Source organism: Crinia signifera, chromosome 12, assembly GCF_055691185.1.
Source record: "Crinia signifera chromosome 12, ASM5569118v1, whole genome shotgun sequence".
Taxonomy (NCBI): Eukaryota; Metazoa; Chordata; class Amphibia; order Anura; family Myobatrachidae; genus Crinia; species Crinia signifera.
The window spans coordinates 79,677,839-79,699,444 of record NC_139228.1 but is presented as its reverse complement, the minus strand read 5'-3'; the positions used below and the strand labels follow the sequence as shown (position 1 = coordinate 79,699,444).

The window sequence follows — 21,606 nt, the reverse complement described above, 5'->3', positions numbered from 1 at the left end:
GGGTGGTCATCAATCAGTATGTGACCCAGAAGTTGATTGACAGCATTCCAGGGAGAAATGCAAAGATCTTGAAAAAGAAGGGTCAACACTGCAAATAAAGACGCTTTGCATAAACTTAATGTTATTGTCAATAAAAGCCTTTGACACTAATTAAATGCTTGTAATTTTACTCCAATATACCATAGTAACATGTGAAAAAAAGTCTAAAAAAACACTGAAGCAGCATTTAAAAAAACTTTTGGCCATGGCTGTACACAGTCTTCAGTGCGAGCCTGTGACACTGCAAGTCTCAGTATTACTGTTGGGAACATCCGGTAGACTCCAGTTTATGGAGGTTATTCTGGCTCACACATAGGCCCTTATTCTGATTGACGCGGACTTTACCGCATACTTTCGGATCGCGTCTTTTCGGCGTCTGCGCATGCGTGGAGAACGCCACGCGCATGTGCCACGCCTTGACTCCGTACCAGTTCGGCCAAATCCCGTCCAAAACTGTTCCCCGCAATCAGTCGGGAAATATGGGCGTATTATGGGCGTCATGCGGAATGACACATGGGCGTAGTTTCAAAGTGGGCAAAACGGGGCGGAAACATGGGCGGATACGGGGGAGTACACTTATGTTGGGGGGCGTACATTCGGATAGCACTCCGAATGCACGCGATCAAAAAGGGCAGAAATGTGCGGTGTCCACAAGTGTACTATTGCTTTGCGGACACCACTCGTTCATGCGGTAGGCGAACGTACGCCTAATGACTACAAGCATTAACACCTGAACCCAATAGAATCGACTCCTTTACTCATTACTCACTAATAGGCCGCTTGTCAGTGCTTTAATTGAAACCATTGCTGCTTCAAGGAAACCTTAGTAATCCCCCACATATGCTGTACTTGTCCCACACTTAAAAACTGCTAACAATGGACATGACTGAATATTAATACTATCAATACACATGTGTATTCGACATGTACTCATGAAACCACACATTTTTGGGTAAAGTAAACAAATTTATTTGTATACATGTCACAGTCAATGCCACTGTGATGCAATGACCAAAAAATACAAAATACAAAAAAGAAACAACATGGCAGGAATGTAGCAAAATAAATAATAATACAAAACAAATATAATTGCACACAGATGGACTCCAGCACCTCCTATGAGCCACTGCACATGCAGCCAGTGGGAAATGAGGATGCTGCTGGCCCTTCTACAGCAGGGCAACCTGCACCTGACCATTCTACAGCAGGGCAACCTACACCTGGCCCTTCTGCAGCAGGCCAACCTGCAGCTGGCTCATATGCACCATCAGCAGAATCATTTGGAACACAACCGGGGACTTCACAAGATAGTACCATGGCCATCACTTCAAGTACAGCTGACACTAATGGCAGGCAAAAGAGGGCAACAGGGGAACCAAAAAGGACATATGAAGCAAGGGCTCATCTGGTTACCCTCAGCACGTGATTGGACACAAGAAGCTGACACACACAGCACAATGGAAGATTTGGGACCACATAACGGTGGAGATTAATGCAGCCACAAGTTCATTTGCGACCACGTTTGGCCTTGGTAGGCTCCTTGGCCTGTGCAGCAGCTCTTCGGGGACGGCCAGATGCTGGGGCAGGTGGAGCAGATGATGTTGAGGGGTTGGCTGGTCTACCCCTCCTGCCAGCAGGGAGTGTTGCCGGTGGTAATGCACCAGAAACGGATGACATTAGGACCCTGTTGCTGGTAACCAGCTCCACCATAAGCTCATTATGGTGGAGGAGGAGATCATTTTGGCGGGTGGCTTGCTCGGCCAGCACCTGAGCACTTGCAGCCATGGCCTGATGTGACTCAGCCATGGCCTGCATGCTCGCAGCGATGGCCTGCTGGGTGCTGACCAAGCTCGCCAGGATCTCCTCGGTCCTATGCATCCGTTCTGATGCCAAGTCTCCCTGCTGGTTGATGTCCCCAAGCATCTGGGCCAAGGCGGCCAAATCGGCTTGGGCCGATGGCGGCTGCTGCTGCACAGGCCTACCACTGGGGCCAGGTGGCACGGACTCCTCCACCTCCTGAGCAGAGTCGTCACCAAGCGGTGGGGTGTCTGTGGAAAAAGATAAACACAATTAGGAGACATTCTAAGATAATTACTTGCACAAGTTTATGGCATGACCAATATTTACCTTCCAGAAAAGACGCAAACACTTCAGCTGGGGCCTCGCTATCCATCGTGCTCACCCCCCTGATCTCCTCAACTGATATACAGCTCTCGGCCATCAACTCCAGGGGGGTGAGCTCTAGCCCTGATGGCATGGGCCCGGCCCCAGATGTCTGGCTGTGTTCCCACCGCTTGGTCATCTTCCTCTTCAGGTTGGTTTTGAAGTCCTGCCACCTGCAATGTAAGTTGACATATTAATACATGTCACTCCAGATGTTAGCTGTTGCAGCCATTGCTCTGTGCTACATATTACGACATGTGATTAATGTCCGAAAGATAATATTACATGCAACTATGATATCCACCGTTACAATACACATTCACAATCACCCTACTCTAACTCTCACCGAAATAACATGGCAATAATGTATGTGTATCGTAACAACCTCACGGGCCATTTGCAAAATCCATCTAAGCATCAATTCAATCATTACTTGGCTATTACTGGGCACATGTATCACAAAACAACTTGCCTCTTCTTCACATGGTCCGTCTCACGAACTTGTGGCGCTACTTCATTAATCTCTGCCGTTATCTGTTCCCAAATCTTCCATCTGCGTGTGTGTGTCAGCTTCTCCGATGGACACTCAATCCAATCACGTGCTCGGGGAACCAGGATGGCAAGCTCCTGTGCTTCATATGCCTTATTTTTTTTGGGTGGTTCCTCTGTTGCCCTGGCTCTCCCCTTGCCACGTCCTTGGCCACGCCCCCTGTCACGTGTCGCTGCACTTGAAGTGCTGGCCATGGTACTACCTTGTGAAGTCCCCGGTTGTGTTCCAATCAATTCTGCTGATGGTGCATATGAGCCAGCTGCAGGTTGGCCTGCTGCAGAAGGGCCAGGTGTAGGTTGCCCTGCTGTAGAATGGTCAGGTGCAGGTTGCCCTGCTGTAGAAGGGCCAGCAGCCTCCTCATTACCCACTGCCCGCATGTGCAGTGGCACATAGGTGGTGCTGGAGTCCATCTGGTCAAATAGTTGCTGCAGATCTGGGTCCACCTCTGGTTGTGATCCAGACATGTTAGCAACAACATGGTCACCTTCTAATACACCTTTATATACTGTTTGTGTATCCTGTTTGGCGGACATCAGCGGCAGCTGCGTTCCGTGCGTGAGCGTACGTCGCTGTTTTTTCGCGCCGCATACGGTGGCGGAAATTCCATTGTGTAAAACCTGGCGAAAGTTCTACATGAAATACTGGGCACCAATGCTAACATTGCATAGAATCTTCTGATACACCTGTGACTATTGCACAATACACATGCTATTTGCTAGCATGACATGACATTTGAGTCATGACTACTGTGGTATTGTGGCGTTTGATTGCAAGCTAAAAGTAGCCCAATCCCTTAGATAATCCAGGCCACAAGTCATGCAATACTCATCTCTACTATTATAGACCACACATGTGAGAGGCCTATAAATAGTGACTTGCTGCTAGAATCATTTGTCTCCAGATCTGGACTTGTCAGGGTCTAAGGTAAGCTCTTCCATGCTCCTTGTAGATATGATATCCATTAACAATGTAAGTGTATGAATGTATGCACCATTGCCTCACTGACTACAGATTGTTGGGTCAGCAAAGTGCGTGTAGCATTATTGCAACATGTCACATGTTCACTATTTCACTCACAGGTCTTAAACCTGTGTGGGTTCATCTATTGCAGGACAACATGTCCCAGCAATAGATGAAATGTCTCATAGTACATGATGTCGGCAAAAAATGCTGACACCTTTATCTGAGTGTTTGGGACGGTGTGTATTGAGTTCATATTATTGTGTCATCATTATAGAGTCAAATGGATCTGAGGGATTTCACGGGGCGGCCATCTATTGTACGTATTGAAGGCTACAAATCTATTTGTAGTGGGATATGGCCATTATGTGCATAGGTGCATCAGTATTTATGTTCATTTCTTTATAGGTTGCTGAAGCAATGATGCGCTACATGGAGAGGAGGCTAAGGGCACTTGCGGCTCTCCCCACTCGTCGGCCAAGGAGGCCAGGACGTGCTAGAATCTATCGCACACGGGTGACTCTGTTTGCTATGCCCGATGATGAGGTACTTACTAGGTACCGGTTACCGCCACATGTCATTCTGGATCTGCTCACCTTAATTCAGAGCGATCTGGAACCTCTACACGGGATCACGACAGCAATTCCGCCTCACACACAGCTGCTGGCGGTGTTGCATTTCTGCGCCTCAGGATCATTCCAACAAGTAGTGGCAGTACTTGCTGGAATATCTCAGCCGGCCTTCTGCCGAATCCTGAGGCGTGTGACGTCGGCCATGTTCAGGCGCAAGGGGCACTTCATGGCCATGACATTTGCCACCGAGACCCTGCGCAGAAGCCAGCAGGCCTTCCATCAAATTGCTGGCTTCCCTAATGTGATAGGGGCTGTGGATGGCACCCATGTACCATTTGTGCCTCCATCTCGAAGTGAGAAGATATATAGGAACCGCAAATTGTTCCACTCACTGAACGTGATGGTGGTATGTGGCCCATCCATGGAAATTCTCGCCTTCAACTCGAAGTTTCCCGGAAGTGCCCATGACTCTCATGTCATCCGACAAACCGGGATATGGCAAAGACTACAAGAGCTGGAAGGCCGTGATGCGTGGGTTCTGGGTGACTCCGGTTACCCATGTACGCCCTGGCTACTTACGCCGTACAGCTACCCAGCACCGGGCCCACAGGAGGCATTCAATCGGGCGCATGTTGCCACCAGGCAAGTGGTGGAGCGCTCAATTGGCCTTTTAAAAGGTCGATTTAGAGTGCTCCACCGCACTGGTGGTGACTTACAATATGCGCCTCAAATGGTGTCGAGGATCGTGGGCCTGTGTATATTTTTCCACAACATTGCTGTGCGGCGTGAGATACCCTTTGATGAGTGGGAGGTACCATCTGAGCCGCAAGATCCGCCCATGCGCCCATCCCGCGCCCCTGAATGCCGGAGGGGATACCAGCTGCGGGACTCTGTGGCGCAAAGATACTTCAGGTACATGTTATCGAGTTGACAGAACACACCAATTGTAGTCAAAATCAGCCCTTCAAATAAGTACAGTGTGTTAGTTGTCAGTGTTACAAAACTAAAATTAGCCAGCCTGCCCTCCTAATGGCAAAGAAATAGGAGATATTTATCATATGTGCTTAGTTTTGGGGGAAGTTCAATATAGGTGCTAATTATTATACCTTGTACAAGGGATCTTATGTGTTTGTTATATCTTCATTATTGTAGTTGATACTATCCCTGATGACTGGTGAGTACATTGATTTATTCTCTAATGTGTTGGGGATTTTTTCCTGTGTTGATGTATGATTTGTTTGCAGATATATATATATATATATATATATATATATATATGATATTTGAATTTATTCACATGTTTCAACATTTCAAGGAGCAGGCAGGCAGGCAGGCAGGCAGGCAGGGCTGGTGTATAATGCTGGTCTCAGGATACCTGCAAGTATGTGTATGTGTCTTTGACACATAAATGTACGCATACACATAGATGCATAGAGTAAGTAATGCTAACTACAGCTATGCGTTGCTAAGCTATAGCACGCGTTGCTTGGCGGAGCCAGGCGTCATTGGATTTGCTAAGTGCATACACACTGTGTTTTATATATATCAGATTTGTTCATTGCCATACATCAGCACTACTGTTTTTAAGGCATGCGAATTTGTCACCATTTGTGTTGGCGCAGAGACGCTGTTCATGTAAAGATGAACAATAAAGTTATTAACACAAATAACTGTGATCAACCAATGCCACCACCTGATTGGTTGATAGATGCCATTGTTAACATGGCGGAGACACGAAGGGCAGACCCCTTTACACATGCGGAGCTGAGGGTTCTGGTCTCCGTCATGGAGACAAGGCTGGGCCGTGCGGGGCCCTTTATAACTAACCGCTATAAGCGGAGGGCATATGCTGCGGCAGGGCGCCGTATTTACGCCCGCACTCGGGTGCGGAGGTCCCTCGGGCAGCTCGAGAGGCGGTGGTCGGACCTCCGCAGGCGCCAGCCCCAGCTATTGCAGCAAATCAGGGGCGAAATTGCTGAATGTGAGTATTTTAGCTATGAAATTTCGCACTTACAACATAGCATATATAAACAATAACATGTGTCTCATGATAAGTGGGTGTCCATGGGTTTAAAAGTCCATAGACTGTTATGTGTGCTTCTTCCTGGTTAACATGCAGTCATGTGGCTTTTATATGTAATGACATAGCATTGAGGATTCTGATGCATACAATGTGCCAGATTTAATATGTGTTACACATTGATAAATGCCAGGGTTGTAATGTTTGAACAAATTACTAACAATCACATAATAATTTAAATGTCACATTTTTGAGTCCATTAACAGTAAGGAGCTACTTGCCTGCATCGTTTGCCATCATTATCACCCTTCCATGTATGTCTTGTTATGGATTAATACATGTGCCCCAATGACCCGACATTGACCATGATTTTTTTTTCTACCACACAGCACGAGCCCGAGGCCGACAGGCCCGTGAAGAGGCCGAGGCAGCCCTGGCCCAGGAGGAGGCCCAACACCCAGAGGAGGAGGTGGCGGCAAGGGTGGAGGAGGAGGAAGTGGAGGAGGAGGAGATGGTGGAGGAGATGGTGGAGGAGGTGGTGGAGGAGGAGGAGGTGCCTGAGGAGGTGGTGGTGGAGGAGGTGGAAGAGGAGGAGGTGTTGGTGGCGGAGGAGGAGGTGGAGGAGGAGGTGGTGGTGGTGGAGGAGGAGGTGGAGGAGGAGGAGGTGGAGGAGGAGGAGGAGGAGGTGCTTGTGGCGGAGGAGGTGGACGTGGTGATGGTGGCAGAGGAGCTGGCGGAGGAGGGGGCTGAGGAGGCCACGGTTGCCCCAGAGGAGTCAGATTCAGAGGGGGAGGAGGCGTGCCAAGCCCCGGAGTCCCAGCAGATCGGTATGTTTACATAATGCATCATTCATGAAGTAGTTGTACTGGTATTTGTTATGTAGCACTGGTGATTAAAAATTGTGTTCCAATACTATTCATATAGACCCCAAAGTGGGTAGCTACAGATACAGGTACGGGTTAGATGGGGTGTCCAAGGCATCCCTTTCATCCAGGACACCTCTCAATTACACAGGTTTGTGGGATGGGTTGGAGCTCCATTTTGACTGCCACATAACCGTTGTAGTTAAACAGGATCCTGGAGTAAAGGGATGAGTGGATCATTTGTGGATTAAATTCACCTGCTGCAATCGTAGATTATGACCCATCAAATAGTGGAATCTATATTGTTGGTGAATGTTATTTATAAACTCTAGGATGTATGCTATAAATGGAGTATGGGCCGGCCTACCTTGGAATGGAGTCAGAAGTTGCCAGTGTCCCAGGAGCCTCCTCTACCTAAACACCCCCTGTAGTTCAGATTGTTTTTTTGCCGTCACAGAATTGTAGGTTGGTTTAGACAGAATTATGATTTTGAGGATGTGTACTGTGCATTCCTGACATTTGCATAACTCCCATGCCACGAACCATCACTGAACTTAGACTGAGCAGATTGTGACAAGTTCTTATTGACGGAGGCCATGACATGCTTGTCATTGGTTAGTCATGGGTGGGTTGTGACTGAGAAGAAACACTATGACTGTTATGTCTTCTGCAGATAAAGGGTAGAGGCAAAAAAAGACAGTATGTAGTAAATAAGTTTGCATGTATGTATATATGTATGTGTCATATCTATTTATCTATGTGTGTCTCTATCTCTCTACATAGATATATATATATATATATATATATATATATATATATATATATATATATATATATATATATACACACACATGTCACCTAGCATTTGTGGAATTTATGTCGCAGTATGTGAAATGTATGCATGAATAACATGACTAATTTTTGCCCCTTTGACATGCCCACAGATGACACCACACCGGCAGATGAGGGGGTGCGTGGGGCCCTCCTGCGGGCGGAGCACCACTTGAGGCTCCTGCTAGCCGACCTGCAGGACCTCAGAGATCTGCTGATTTAATTTATTATTTGATATTTTTTTATTTATATGTTCATTGTGTTTTCTAATAAATTGTTTATGCAAGTTCACAGTTGTTGGTTTTCTTTGCACATTAAACAGTATATGTGTAGATTGTTTATAATCTTTTACACAGGGTCTAATACAAACCATTGCACTTAAATTGCTGTAAGGGTTAATGTGTGCAATGCATGTGTTAGGCATGCTTGTAAGGATATATTGGCATCTAATTGATTCCAATTCCAAATAAGCAGTTTTTTATGAGGATAGGTAATTGAATAAGTGGGTCATGTGATGTCTTGCAGAAGATACTTAATAGTGGGTTGTTTGGCGTAAATACTCCGCTTACGGGCGGTAGCACCGCTTGGCTCCCGGTCGGATGCGGTATTTCCGAGCATACTCTGTAATACTCTGTAATACCGTGCAGAATCGGAGTGTTTCTCCCGCACACGCATGGTTTGTATGTCGTCCGTAAACACGCCCTGTTCTTAAAGAGTGAGTCCGTCCGAATGCGGAGGACACGTGGGCGTTTCTACGGACGATGGCCGCACGCGGCAAAACACCGTGGCGTGCGGACCGCTCCGTAAGAATGCGGGAATATCCGCACCGATCTGAATAAGGGCCATAGTGCTGCAAAGTTCGCAGCAATCCATGTGATTTAAATGCTCATCCCGGCGCCAGCCCCCCCCCCCCCTCGCTCAGCAAATTCCACCGCATGGCTGTGGATGGATGTTTTGCATAAACCAGGACCACATCATTCGATGGTCGCCGACCATCGAATGATGTGGAACGAGCACGCAAAACTAAGTCATTCTCAGATGTCTTAGCTTTGCATGCGCTCTGTACGACGACAGGGTGGGCAGCTGACATCCAGTAATGCGCAAGCACAGACGCCAAACATCACTCCCCTGTACAAATGCTCGGGGGAGCGAACGGACCTGAATAAGTTCCTATATTTCCAGCATTGGCCACTTTGTCAGCAAGTTCATGTATAACACATTCTGCTATGCAACCATCATTCGGAGTGTCCTCCGAAAACCCATCGGCTTCTGCACTACAATTGGCTGTCATTTATCCTCAAATACTCTCTATGTTAAGTCTATGCTGGCACGCTCCACAAGTCCCTAGCTTGATCATATTCACCAGTCCTAACTGGTAATTAGCAACTGTCCATTGTTCTGTCTCTTTCCTGCCAGTATCAATAAACAAGTTCCATTATATCTACCTAGAGAAATCTTATCACTAGTTTTCAAAGACCTCTGGTCCTGTTGCAAGTCCAGATAACTCACAGATTCATCTAGCACCTGGAAAGCCATAATCTGCACCTTATCCCTCTCTAGGTACCCCCTTACCACTCTTTCTGCACATTCCAATGACAAGATTAACCCCTGTTCTATAGGGATAGAACAGGGAACTCTAACTAATAGGGTTCCTGGAGCAGTTGCTGGATGATCAGGATAAACAAATTACATAAACTAAAAGTGAATATGGGACACAGGACGGACAAGAGTAACTGACAATATCCAGGAGCAGAGAGGAGAGGACGGGCCACAATCCCAACCCTGACTCTGTTAATCCCTCCAGAGATTCTGGGCACCTACAGAATTAAGACTTCACCTATAATAGCCATGTTTGAAAGGGCAAATTAGGTTCGCCCCAACTTTGGTGCTACCAGGACTTACAGGGAGACAAGGTGCCCAACACCTCCAGAGCAGACAAGAGGAAAACAAACTTAACTGCATAAAACTAGGACACAAAACAAGTGGCACCATTGTTCTCCATGGGAGGGAATTCTTCAGCAGTCTAACGTACAGTGGTGTAGCTTGGTTCCACGGTGCCCGGAGCAAGGGCATGTTTTGCGCCCCCCCCCCTCTCCTCTGCTAGTAAAATGCACAGATGGGGGTTAAGGATTAGTCCTGCCTGTTCCATACCTCCCAACATGACCCTCTCCAGGAGGGACACAATGCTCTGTTTCTGCACTTCCCTCTTAATTTATGATTGCCATCACCTGTTTCACACAGGTTAATTGATTAGAAAGGTGCTTCAACACAGGTAATGGCAATCATTAATTAAGGGAGAAGTCCAGAAACAGAGCAATGTGTCCCTCCTGGAGAGGGTCATGTTGGGAGGTATGCTGTTCCTTTGGGTACCTTTGGAGATAGGGCCACACTGGCCAACTCACATGCCCTGGGCTGGTGTCTGGGGTGGTCTGAGACCTTCCTATTCTGTGCCACCGGATGCTGGGGGCCATCACTGGTCGCTGTCTGATGTGGGGGGGTCAGTTGCTGTGGCCAGGTAGGTGCTGGCTCCCTGCAGCTCTGGCTGTTGCCCAGGCGACACTGTGTACTGCAGGCAGTTGCTGGGTGCGAGGCAAGGGCTCTCATTCACTCCTGTGGCCACCAGGACTTGTGGCCACCAGGACTTGCGGATCAAGGATGACACATTGGCCATCGAGAGGAGAAGTGCCTGGTCCCTGGAGAGGAAGAGGAAGCCCGAGGTCAGGGGTCAGTGCGACGAGGAGGAGGAGAGTGAAGCTGCATGGCGAGGGGCAGGAGGAGGAAGAGCAGCAGCATGGCCAGCAGCGAGTGGGAGCAGAGAGAGGACGGAGCGGAGATTGACAGCTCCAGTCCCCGGCACCCGACAGCAGCGCCCGATACCCGGCAGCCAGGTGCCATGGACTGGTGCGGTGATGCGGCTTCCGGGTATCGGGCGCTGCTGTCGGGTGCCGGGGACTGGAGCTGTCAATCTCTGCTCCGTCCTCTCTCTGCTCTGCTCCCACGTGCTGCTGGCAACGCTGCTGGCTGCTCTTCCTCCTCCTGCCCCATCACCACGCAGTTTCACTCTCCTTCTCCTCCTCGTCGTGCTGACCCCCGCCCCCGGGCTTCCTCTTCCTCTCCTAATGTGGGCTCCTTGTTCTGCCCCCTACACAGGCACAACGGGATCTACGGCACAGAGGGGAGCGGGCGAGCAGGGGCGGGGGAGCCGGCGGCAGAGCTACGGCGCCAGGTGACATGTCTGCGCCCTAGCTACGCCTCTGCTAACGTACACGTATACTAGCAGGTGACCCCTAAGTGTGTCTATTCAGGAAGGTAGTGAAGTAGTAGATAATGATACAGTTTCCTACCAAACTACCATAAATGCAACAATGCATGAAGGAGTTAAACATATACACAGTACTTTTAGAGCTAGACCTATAAATGCAACAATGCAAGAAGATATTAATAATAATAATAATAATAATAATAATATACTAACTATGCAGTGCGAATGAAAACCGTAAGGTGTGCAAGAGAGACAAAATAACTCCACACAGATAATACACTGCATAAGAGACAACAGAGAAAATGCTAAAGATGGTAAAGAACACTTATCTTTTGTTCAGACAGGGTCAGCGGCAGACTTCAGGGGACCAGGGACACAGGCTGGACAGGCTGCATGAGACAGGAGCCTGAACTGCAGACACATAGCTAGGAACTCAGGCCGGAGACAGAACTCAAAGAGCTACACAGTGACAAGCACATGCTCCCTTCACTGAGGACTAAACAGGAAGTATAAGCAGCAGGGAGCAGCTGGTCAGAATCCCTGATGAAGGGTAACCAGTTAATGAGAAACTCAGTGCAGGTGTGCTTGCTGCACATAAAACCCAGTACAGGTTGCTAAGCCATATCTTAACAAAACCAGCAGCAACACACTTGACAACAAGTGTGTGCGGTACCCATTTATAGGTGTTCTGCTGAGTAGCGGGAATGCCTCCTGGCAAATTGGGACATTTCAAGTCCCAATAAGAGGCAGAGACCTCAAAACAGAACTGTCCTGCTGAAATTGGGTTTGTTTGGTAGGTATGCATGATCAATACTGAAATATCTATTTTATGCACAATCAGGTGTTTGCATTGGAAGCTCTAGAGGGGAGGCGCCACTGCATACAAATAGGGAACCACACCAACTCGCTATTTGAATTCTGAACTGTGCTGCAGTCCCCACCTCTAGATCCGCCACTGGATGTATGTGTACATAAACGTATATGTATATGTGAAGCTCCATAACCTATATCTAGTGACAGTACTGATAGTGTTCATTGTTCATTGTGTCTACATTATGCTGGAGAGAGTTTCCTAGAGCAGGTGTTTGTGGGGTGGGAAAGCCGCCCAGTACACCTCCTGGTTTTGGCCTACCTAGCCACATAATTGCCTTCAGCTGTCATTCCTGAATAACAGTTGAGGCAGTCAGAGTACACTTTGCTCTTCGCCTGGGGCCATGGATGCTTTGCTGACCTAAGAGACTGTATGACTATCAAAATAGAGATGAGTCCAAGGTGTGATCACATTTCGTGACGAGGAACTCTCCCTGTGAGAGGAACAAGTAACTAGCACTTGGTAGCTTGGGAAAGATTTTCCCTTTTTTAATGTTTTCTTTTACCTGTGCCCGTATGGGAGAACCCATCCTTATTTAATACCATCACCAGCTAATAAAACTAGCTGTGAGCGTGTTAACCTTAACTGCTAGACTCTGCCAGTATGTCTGCTGCTGCGTGTTCTGTCTACCCCAGGAGACAGTGACCCTATTAGTCTTGTTCCATCACATTACTTCACTTATAAAACTGAAGTATTTTCTGTGCTTAAACTACAGGAAAATATGGATAAAACGTAGCTCGTATGCGAATTCTACATGCTTAATAAATGGGTAGTAATATTGTACATTTGTTCCCGAGCAGCATGCAATTCACCATTTTAATTTTCAGAGCAACAGTACGCCAATTTTATAAATGTCAACAACAACGAGTAAAGTGTTTTTTTGTATCTGTTTTCTATGTTTTATTAATTTCTGTGTTTTCATCGATTTATGACTCTTACGCTGAATATGCAAATTTCGTGTTTTTTTTTGTTTTGTTGTTGCTGCTGCTAGTCAACAATTTAGTAAACTGCCTGTGTTCTGCCAATTCGGTTCATTATCGTACATTGTTTGATCATTCTAATTACAGCTGATATTTCAATTTCATTTCTGTATAGAATTGTTAATATTTTGCAATGATCTTTGTAGACTACAACAAAGATAATGGCGATGATGTAATGGTACAGTAGGAGCAAGTTTCATCTTTGCTCCTTTGTCCATGGCTAGCCATGGCTATTCTATTGTTCTCAGCTGCAATACAATACGTATTGCAGCTGAGAACAATAGAATAGCCATGGCTAGCCATGGCTAGCCATGGCCAAAGGAGCAAAGATGAAACTTGCTCCTACTGTAGATGTCATTGTTGGTTGTGTGTTCCACTATGTGCCGCTGGAGGAAGAGCTCATCAGCCAATGTTGGCTTTCTTTGCTCCATCGTACAACACTGCCCTTTCACTTGCCAAGCAAATTGACAACCCTTTCCTAACACCTTCACACCATTGTACTGTGCTCATGCTGTGCTCACTAGGGATGCCAATCCTGGGGCATATATCCCAGGACTTGCCTCCCTAATTAAAAAAAATTATGCTACATAAGTGCTGTTTACCTACATGATCATTGGCAAGGGTTCCATGTTCATTGCCATGTGGGATTACATGCTCATTGCCAAGGGAGAATACATGCTCGCGGTAACTGGGGGACAGCCCCCGCCTGGCAGAAGTGACAGCCATTTATAGCCAGGCAGTGAGCGGGAGGCTGTCGGCTGTATTCAGAGCACTGCAGGTCCTGGCTATTTGAAATAATACCCCATTCACACCAGAAAATGCAGATTGGCCCCTTTTACACCAGCCTAGTCCCTGCATTTCCTGGTGTGAGAGAAACCTCCCCCCCCCTCTTTAACCGGCTATATCATCGGAACCAACTGGCCCATTTACATGAGACCAGTATCATATTGAAGAACTTTTGAATGGGTTCCTCGAAACTGGGCCATTTGGTTCCAGAGCAATCTGACCTCAAAGAACATGAACAGCCATGAAATTACATTTCAGAAAGAAAATAATTGGTTTACCCGCAATATATCCGGAAACAATTGACCCATATGAACAAGCCTGGCATCAGATTGAAAGCATTTTGGGTTTGAATGAGATCAAGCCCCAGTCATCAACTACAAAATCAGCTATGTCTGAAATGACAAGGGTGTTCATACTCCCACTATCCACGTCGGCGTGGAGTTGATTTTCTAAAGTGTGGTGAGCGCAGCGAGTTGGTCGAAGCGTGGCGAGCGGACGCTTAATACGATCCCGAAGCGTGGCGAGCGGACGCGGAATACACGTCAAGTACGCCGTGTCCCCTCGCGGGGCTTGCTGCTCACGCCACGCTTCGGGATTGATTTATGCGTCCCCTCGCGGGGCTCGCTGAGCTCGCCACACTTTATAAGATCAACTCAACGCTGACGTGGATAGTGGGGGTATGAACAGGTCAGGAGGACGCGTAAACGCCTCCCCTGATGGGGCTCGCTGTGCTCGCCACGCTTCAGGCTGACTTGGATAGTGGGGGGTGCTAGGATGGAATAGCATGCAAATCGCATCGCGGATCAAATCGGCTGCAAATCGCATGCGACATGCGATGTACACAAAATCGGGCGCCTTGATAATACACAAGTACCAAAATATATATATTGAAAACATTGTATTCATACTGTACTTCTCTATCAGGACAGGTATATGGAAAACCCCCCACTAGAAATCCTGCAATTGCATCTGCAGTGAAACCAACTAAATTCTTTGCTATGAGCATTTGCTGAAGTAAGTTTGCATAAGCAGTAGCCCCGTTGTGTATGTTGAGTGACAGGTGATACAGTACAGTGAATCAAGCGTCCTTGAGTTCTTTCTAATTTATCTTTTTCCTTTATCTAAATGAGTTTCACAGCTTAGTGGTATCTTGAAACACAAAAGCATATCTTTTAAAGCACAGATTTTATATTTTTGCTATTGTCATAAAAGGCCATGTTTTCATTATTAGAATTTTCTTTCCTTACATATCTCATTAAAGCATATGCTGCATGCTATAAAATGTTAGATCCCCATTTAACCTTCTTTGCAAATATTTGTGTATATATATATATATATATATATATATATATATATATATATATACTAGGTGATTCATCGCGCCCTACGGGCGCTCTTCACACCGTCGTAAGGGGCTGCGCCCCCTTAATTTGTGAACGTTTGTATATGAGAAATATGGTTAGAATTGTATGAAAGATGCCCTGTATTGCAACTTAGGTGTCCGCGAATCGCGGGAGGGGGGGTCGCGGGGGGTGCCGCGAATTGCAGGAGGGGGGGTTGTGGGGGGTGGATGCTGCGAATCGCGGGAGGGGAGGGATTGCAGAGAATCGCGGGAGGGGGGTCGCGGGGTGGGTTGCCGCAAATCGCGGGAGGGGGGTTACGGGGGCGGGGGTTGCGGCGAATCATGGTAGGGGGGGTCGCAGGGGGTGTGCCGTGAATCACGGGAGGGGGGGTCACGGGGTGGGGTGCCGAGAATCGCGGGGGGGTGTGTGTGTGCCGTGAATCGCGGGAGTGGGGGGGGGGGGGTGGGGGGGGTGTGACGCGGATCGCCACAAGAAAAAATCAACACAGAAAGGTCAACACATGTAAATGTTGACATAAGTGTGGCACTTCATCGGTGTCCATGTCAACACATGAGAATGAATATGAAAACATTCAAAAAATGAAAAAAAAAACTTCAAAAACTCATGTCAACCTTTTTCATTGTCGACCATAGCCATGTCAGTGTTTTCCATGTGCAATTTAATTCTGGAGCTGCCGCGAATCACGGGGGGTGCCGCGAATTGCGGGAGGGGGGGGTCGCGGGGTTGGGTGCCGCGAATCACGGGAGGGCGGGGTTCACAGGGGTTCCGGTGGGGGGTTGCCGCGAATTGCGGGAGGTGGGGGGTCACGGGGGGTGCCGCGAATCGCGGGAGGTGGGGTTGCGGGGGGGGGGGGGGTGACGCGAATCGCCACAAGAAAAAATCAACACAGAAAGGTCAACACATGTAAATGTTGACATAAGTGTGCCACTTCATTGGTGTCCATGTTGACACATGACAATGAATATGAAAACATTCAAAAAATGAAATAAATTTTCAAAAACTCATGTCAACCTTTTTCATTGTCGACCATAGGCGTGCCAGTGTTTTGCATGTGCCATTTAATCCTGGGGCTGCCGCAAATCGCGGGGGGTGCCGCGATTTGCGGGAGGGGGGGGGGTTGCGGGGGGGTGGGTGCCGCGAATCGCAGGAGAGTGGGGTTCATGGGGGTTCCGGTGGGGGGTTGCCGCGAATTGCGGGAGGGGGGGGGTCGCGGGGGGTGCCGGGGTGCCGCGAATCGCCGAAGGGGGGGTTGCGAGGGGTGTGACGCGAATCGCCACAAGAAAAAAATCAACACAGAAAGGTCAACACATGTAAATGTTGACATAAGTGTGGCACTTCATTGGTGTCCATGTCGACACATGAGAATGAATATGAAAATATTAAAAAAATTAAAAATTCAAAAACTCATGTCAACCTTTTTCATTGTCGACCATAGCCATGTCAGTGTTTTGCATGTGCCATTTAATCCTGGGGCTGCTGCGAATTGCGGGGGGGGAAGGGGGGGGCCGCAAATCGCGGGAGGGGGGTCGCAGGGGGGGTGCCGCCAATCGTGCAAGGGGGGGTCGTGGGGGGGGTTCTTTTTGCCGCGAATCGCGGGAGGGAGGTCGCGGGGGGGTTTCCGCGAATCGGGGGGGGGGGTCACGGGGGAGGGTTTGCCGCGATTCGCGGGAGGGGGGGTCGCGGGGTGGTGGTTATGCCGCGAATTGCGGGAGGGGTCGTGGGGGGGTTCTTTTTGCCGCGAATCTCGGGAGGGTGGGTCGCGGGGGTGTTTTTGCTGCGAATCGCGGTAGGGGGTGTCGCGGGGGAGCTGGTGTTTTTGCCGCGAATCGTGGGAGGGGGGGGCGCGCGGGGGGGGAGGTTTTGCCGCAAATCGCGGGAGGGGGGCGCTCACCTGGTGGCTGTGGAGTAGCAGTGCTGGGCAACATGGGAATGCAGTGGGTGTCTGGCACTGTCTGTGGGCTCACTGGGCTGGTTCTCTGTCACATACCTCCCAAAATGACCCTCTCCAGGAGGGACACAATGCTCTGTTTCTAGACTTCCCCTTAATGTATGATTGCCATCACCTGTTTTAAACAGGTTAATTTCTCAGAAAGGTGTTCAGCACAGATGAAGGCAATCACACATTAAGAGGAAAGTCCAGGAACAGAGCGTTATAGACACAGACACCCACTTTGAGTGACAGATGTAGCCAAATATATAGGAGATAAAGGAAATTTGTAAAAAATAGGTGTATTTGTATCCAGAAATACACTTATTTTTGACATTTACTATCCCGAAAATACGGCAATTCGTATTCGTATTGATAGCACATCAATACGAATACGAATTGCTGTATTTTCGGGATAATAATTGTCAAAAATAAGTGTATTTCTGGATACAAATACACCTATTTTTTGTACAAATTTCCTTTAGTAAATTTCCCCCTATATGTTAATATTTGGAATAAGGGAATTATTTTAGCTTTACCTGCATTAGTGACTCAAAAGATGGTCAAGGTTTTCTGTTATATTGACTCACAAAATGTGCAGCCTATGTTATAATTGAAATCTATAATGGATATAGTGTTATAGTTATGACAGTGGTTCCCAAGCTGTGTGCCATGGCACCCTGGGATGCCTCAGGACCCTTGTAGGGATGCCTTGGATTGGTGGTCTAAGACCGATTCAAATTATTTATGGCCAATTGCGAAACAAGAGCTGGTGGCTGCCAATCATAAAATTTGTGGACCTACAGAAGCAAAACTTACCCCTCACTGCATGACTGACCCTAAGGATGACACAAAAACACAATTTAATTTTTTATTTTTTTGTAAATTTATCATTTTTGGCCCTGAGTTGGTGTGAAAAAAAGGTTTTGCTTTAGGGTACCGTAATTCCAAAATGTTTGGGAACCACTGAGTGTAATGGTTATACTGAGCAAACCAGCTTAATGTAGTTTTCTTTTTTTTTCTTTTTTTTATTAACATTGTTGCACAGTGATTCATGTGTTTCTTTTGTCTCATTTTGCGGTAGTCTGTTTGTATTTTCTACAATTACAAACAAGTGTTGTTACCGCCCATATAAATAATGGCTTCGTAGACTTTGTAATTAAATACTTATCTGGAAAAGCGCTGAATAGCTTAATTGCTGCTTACTGTTTCAATGGTGTCGGTGCAGCTAGAACTTGAAAATAAAATAAAAATTCTATTTTTGTGCTACAACAATGTAAAATAATTATTCTGTGTTTAAATTGATACATTGTAAATTATTTTTATAATTAATATTAGTAGCAGAATGATGTATTTGTGAGTCAGATGTATACGGTAGTTCCCATAATCTTATACTGATGGTCTCCAATACTATGCTGCGGATTAGATCACACACACAAAGTCTAGGTTGACTGTTCTTAGGTCGATGAAGGTGACATGCACAAGGTCACCATGCTCAAAAGTATGATAAGGAAAATGTTGACACATGAATATGCTGACTTGAGGTTTTCGTGCCAATTAGTGTACCGCTTACCCTCACAAGGCCCCCTTTCATCATGCTTTGAGCCAGTTGCCTTGCTCTACTACAGTTGCACTACCATTACCATACCTCCCAACTTCCCTGATGAAGAAATAGGGACACTCACGCTGCGAAACCGTGCGAGCGCCCAAAAAAAGGGAGTGGGGCGTATGCAAATGAGGGCGTGGCTTATGCTAATTAGCCATGACTTCATTTTCATACGAGAATAGACGCTGTGCGCGTGCGCACAGCGTCTATTCTATTAGATTGGGGGGTCTCCCAACTGCCACCCCCCGCAGCGGGACAATGCCTGCCGCGGGTGGTACAGGACCCGAAAATCGGGACTGTCCCGCTGTAATCGTGACAGTTGGGAGGTATGCATTACCCCTAATCCTAACCCTCTGTAATTGCAACCTAAGCCTAACAGTACCCCCTCAGTGACAATCCCACCGACCTCATCCCCCCCACAGCCTCCCCCCCACAGCCTAACCCTAAGCATCCAACCCCCCCCCCAGTCTAAACCTACCTTACACTGCCAATCCCCCCCTCCCTCTCCATCTGCGGCCTACTTACATTTGGAATGCCTGCTGTCGGGACTCCAGTGTTTGCATTGTGAATGGTGGTGGTGGTCCAGTGGTGGTCTTCTAACAAGTGTCAGGAATCCAGTGTTTGCATTGTGAATGGTGGTGGTGGCCCAGTGGTGGTCTTCTAACAAGTGTCAGGAATCCAGTGTTTGCATTGTGAATGGTGGTGGTGGTCCAGTGGTGGTCTTCTAACAAGTGTCAGGAATCCAGTGTTTGCATTGTGAATGGTGGTGGTGGTCCAATGGTGGTCTTCTAACAAGTGTCAGGAATCCAGTGTTTGCATTGTGAATGGTGGTGGTGGTCCAGTGGTGGTCTCTAACAAGTGTGTCTTTAACACACACTCGTGCATCCCAGTCAGCATGGCGACAGGGAGCTGATTCCCAGCAGGGTGAGTGGGGGTTGCGTGGGGCTACGGTAGAGAAGGGGGAGCAGCAAAGACAGAACGGAGTGCGTGAGCGTCTCATGCATGCATGCCCCCTTCTGTCGGATGACACACATCAGCGATTGGTGATTCTATTGCCAGGAGTCAGCCCAGTAGATGGAGTAGGGGGGGGGGGGGGGCGGGGTAGGGAGCAGTCCAGCCCCCTTTGGTTAAATCTGCCCCTTTCACCCTGCCACGGTTGTGGTACTGCTCAATTACCATTATAATAAGGGAGACTGGTGGTGGTGGTGGTGGTGTGGGGGGCGGGGGAGGGGGAATCACAGCTGTTTTAAACTTATTCCTATGCTCCTAATGTTGATACCTGGAGAGTTGCAACAGGATTCACAATAGCAATGGGCACATGTACAAGAAGAACTTCTCTAAAATATGCCTTCCTTGCACATTGGCCTTCTGTTAAATAATCCTGAAGTTCCGCGGCACGCCACCTAAATGTGGCTGCCTATTTTGTCAGTCCCCCACCAAGAGACCAAGAGACCCTATATATACATAATTTTGTGTATACCTGGTCAACATGAAATGCCGATGAATATCGCAAATTCACAGTAGTTGAATTTATTAATAAAATGAATGAAATTATTCTTGAAATATTTTTGACACATTGCATGACCTTAACATAAATTGTTAAACACCATTGTTCCTATCATGCATTCATAACGTATTTGTTAAAGAAATTGCTGGAATCATTCTGAAGTTTGTCAGTGGTGTCCTTGAATCATTCTATGAGTTACAGTATGCTCATTTCCATAATGGTAATTATATAGGGACTAATTCTGAACGGAGAGTAATGCATCAAAGAACAAGTACCTTTCCCCTTAGGCAAAACACTGCAGCTTTCAAATAGGAAATTTAGGTTTGAGAAGAGCATGCACAAAGTTTAAAAACAAAGCTGTGCAGCTTTTGCTAGGCTACATGCAAAAGCTGACAATATTTACCAAGCATGCAATAAATAAATAAATGTACTGTATTTGCACACATTGCATTGCAACATAAGAATAAGAATAATAATTTATTGTCACTACAACGTTAAAAAATGTACAGTGAAATTCACAAGGAAGAAAAGAAGAGAAGAAGGAAATACTCATATTCAACATTCATATATCACAATTCAAACACAAAATAACAGATGGGAAAAAAACTGTTCCGCAACCAGCTAGTGCGGCAACTCAAGCACCTGTAACGCTTCCCAGAGGGCAACAGGGAGAAAAGAGAATAGCAGGGATGACTAGGGTCTAAAATGATTTTTTTTAGCCTTCGCTTTCCCCCTTCTTAAAAAAATGTCTGCCATCCTAGGCAAAGGTTGGCCAATGACCTTTTCAGCAGCCTTAACTATCCTATCTAGGGATCTACGATCAGAGCACTTTGAATTCCCATACCATACCGCAATGGCATAAGTCAACAGACTCTCGATTACGCAGCAGTAAAAGTTCATAAGCATAGGCCTAGATAGGCCGGCTGCCCGTAATCTTTGCAGAAAAAAAGGGCGTTGCTGAGCCTTTCCAACTGCCATTGCGGTATGTGTGGACCAGGACAGATCTTCCGAGAATGTAACGGCCAAGAATTTTGTATTTGTGACCCTCTCCACCTCTTCACCATTTAAAATCAACGGATTAATAGTCGACCTTTTTGATCTTCTAAAGTCAATAACCACCTCCTTGGTCTTTTTACCATTTAGGAGAAGGTTATTAACCTCACACCATTCAATTAATTTCTGCACCTCTAACCTACAGTATAGCTGTCTTCCTTTCCCCCACTGATCAAACCCACCACTGTGTCGTCGGCAAATTTGACAATGAGCGGCGTAGAAGGTTGCTTCCACAAAATGTGGAGAAGATGA

The 21,606-nt window shown here is 47.1% G+C and overlaps 1 long non-coding RNA gene across 1 annotated transcript; it reads left to right on the top strand.

The window, feature by feature from the left end:
* The first annotated feature begins 6,991 nt into the window (after positions 1 to 6,991).
* On the top strand, positions 6,992 to 8,289 carry LOC146049671 (uncharacterized). Its single transcript, XR_014466175.1, has 2 exons — positions 6,992 to 7,131; positions 8,112 to 8,289. It is a non-coding gene; the product is annotated as an uncharacterized LOC146049671 (long non-coding RNA).
* Positions 8,290 to 21,606: the final 13,317 nt, after the last annotated feature.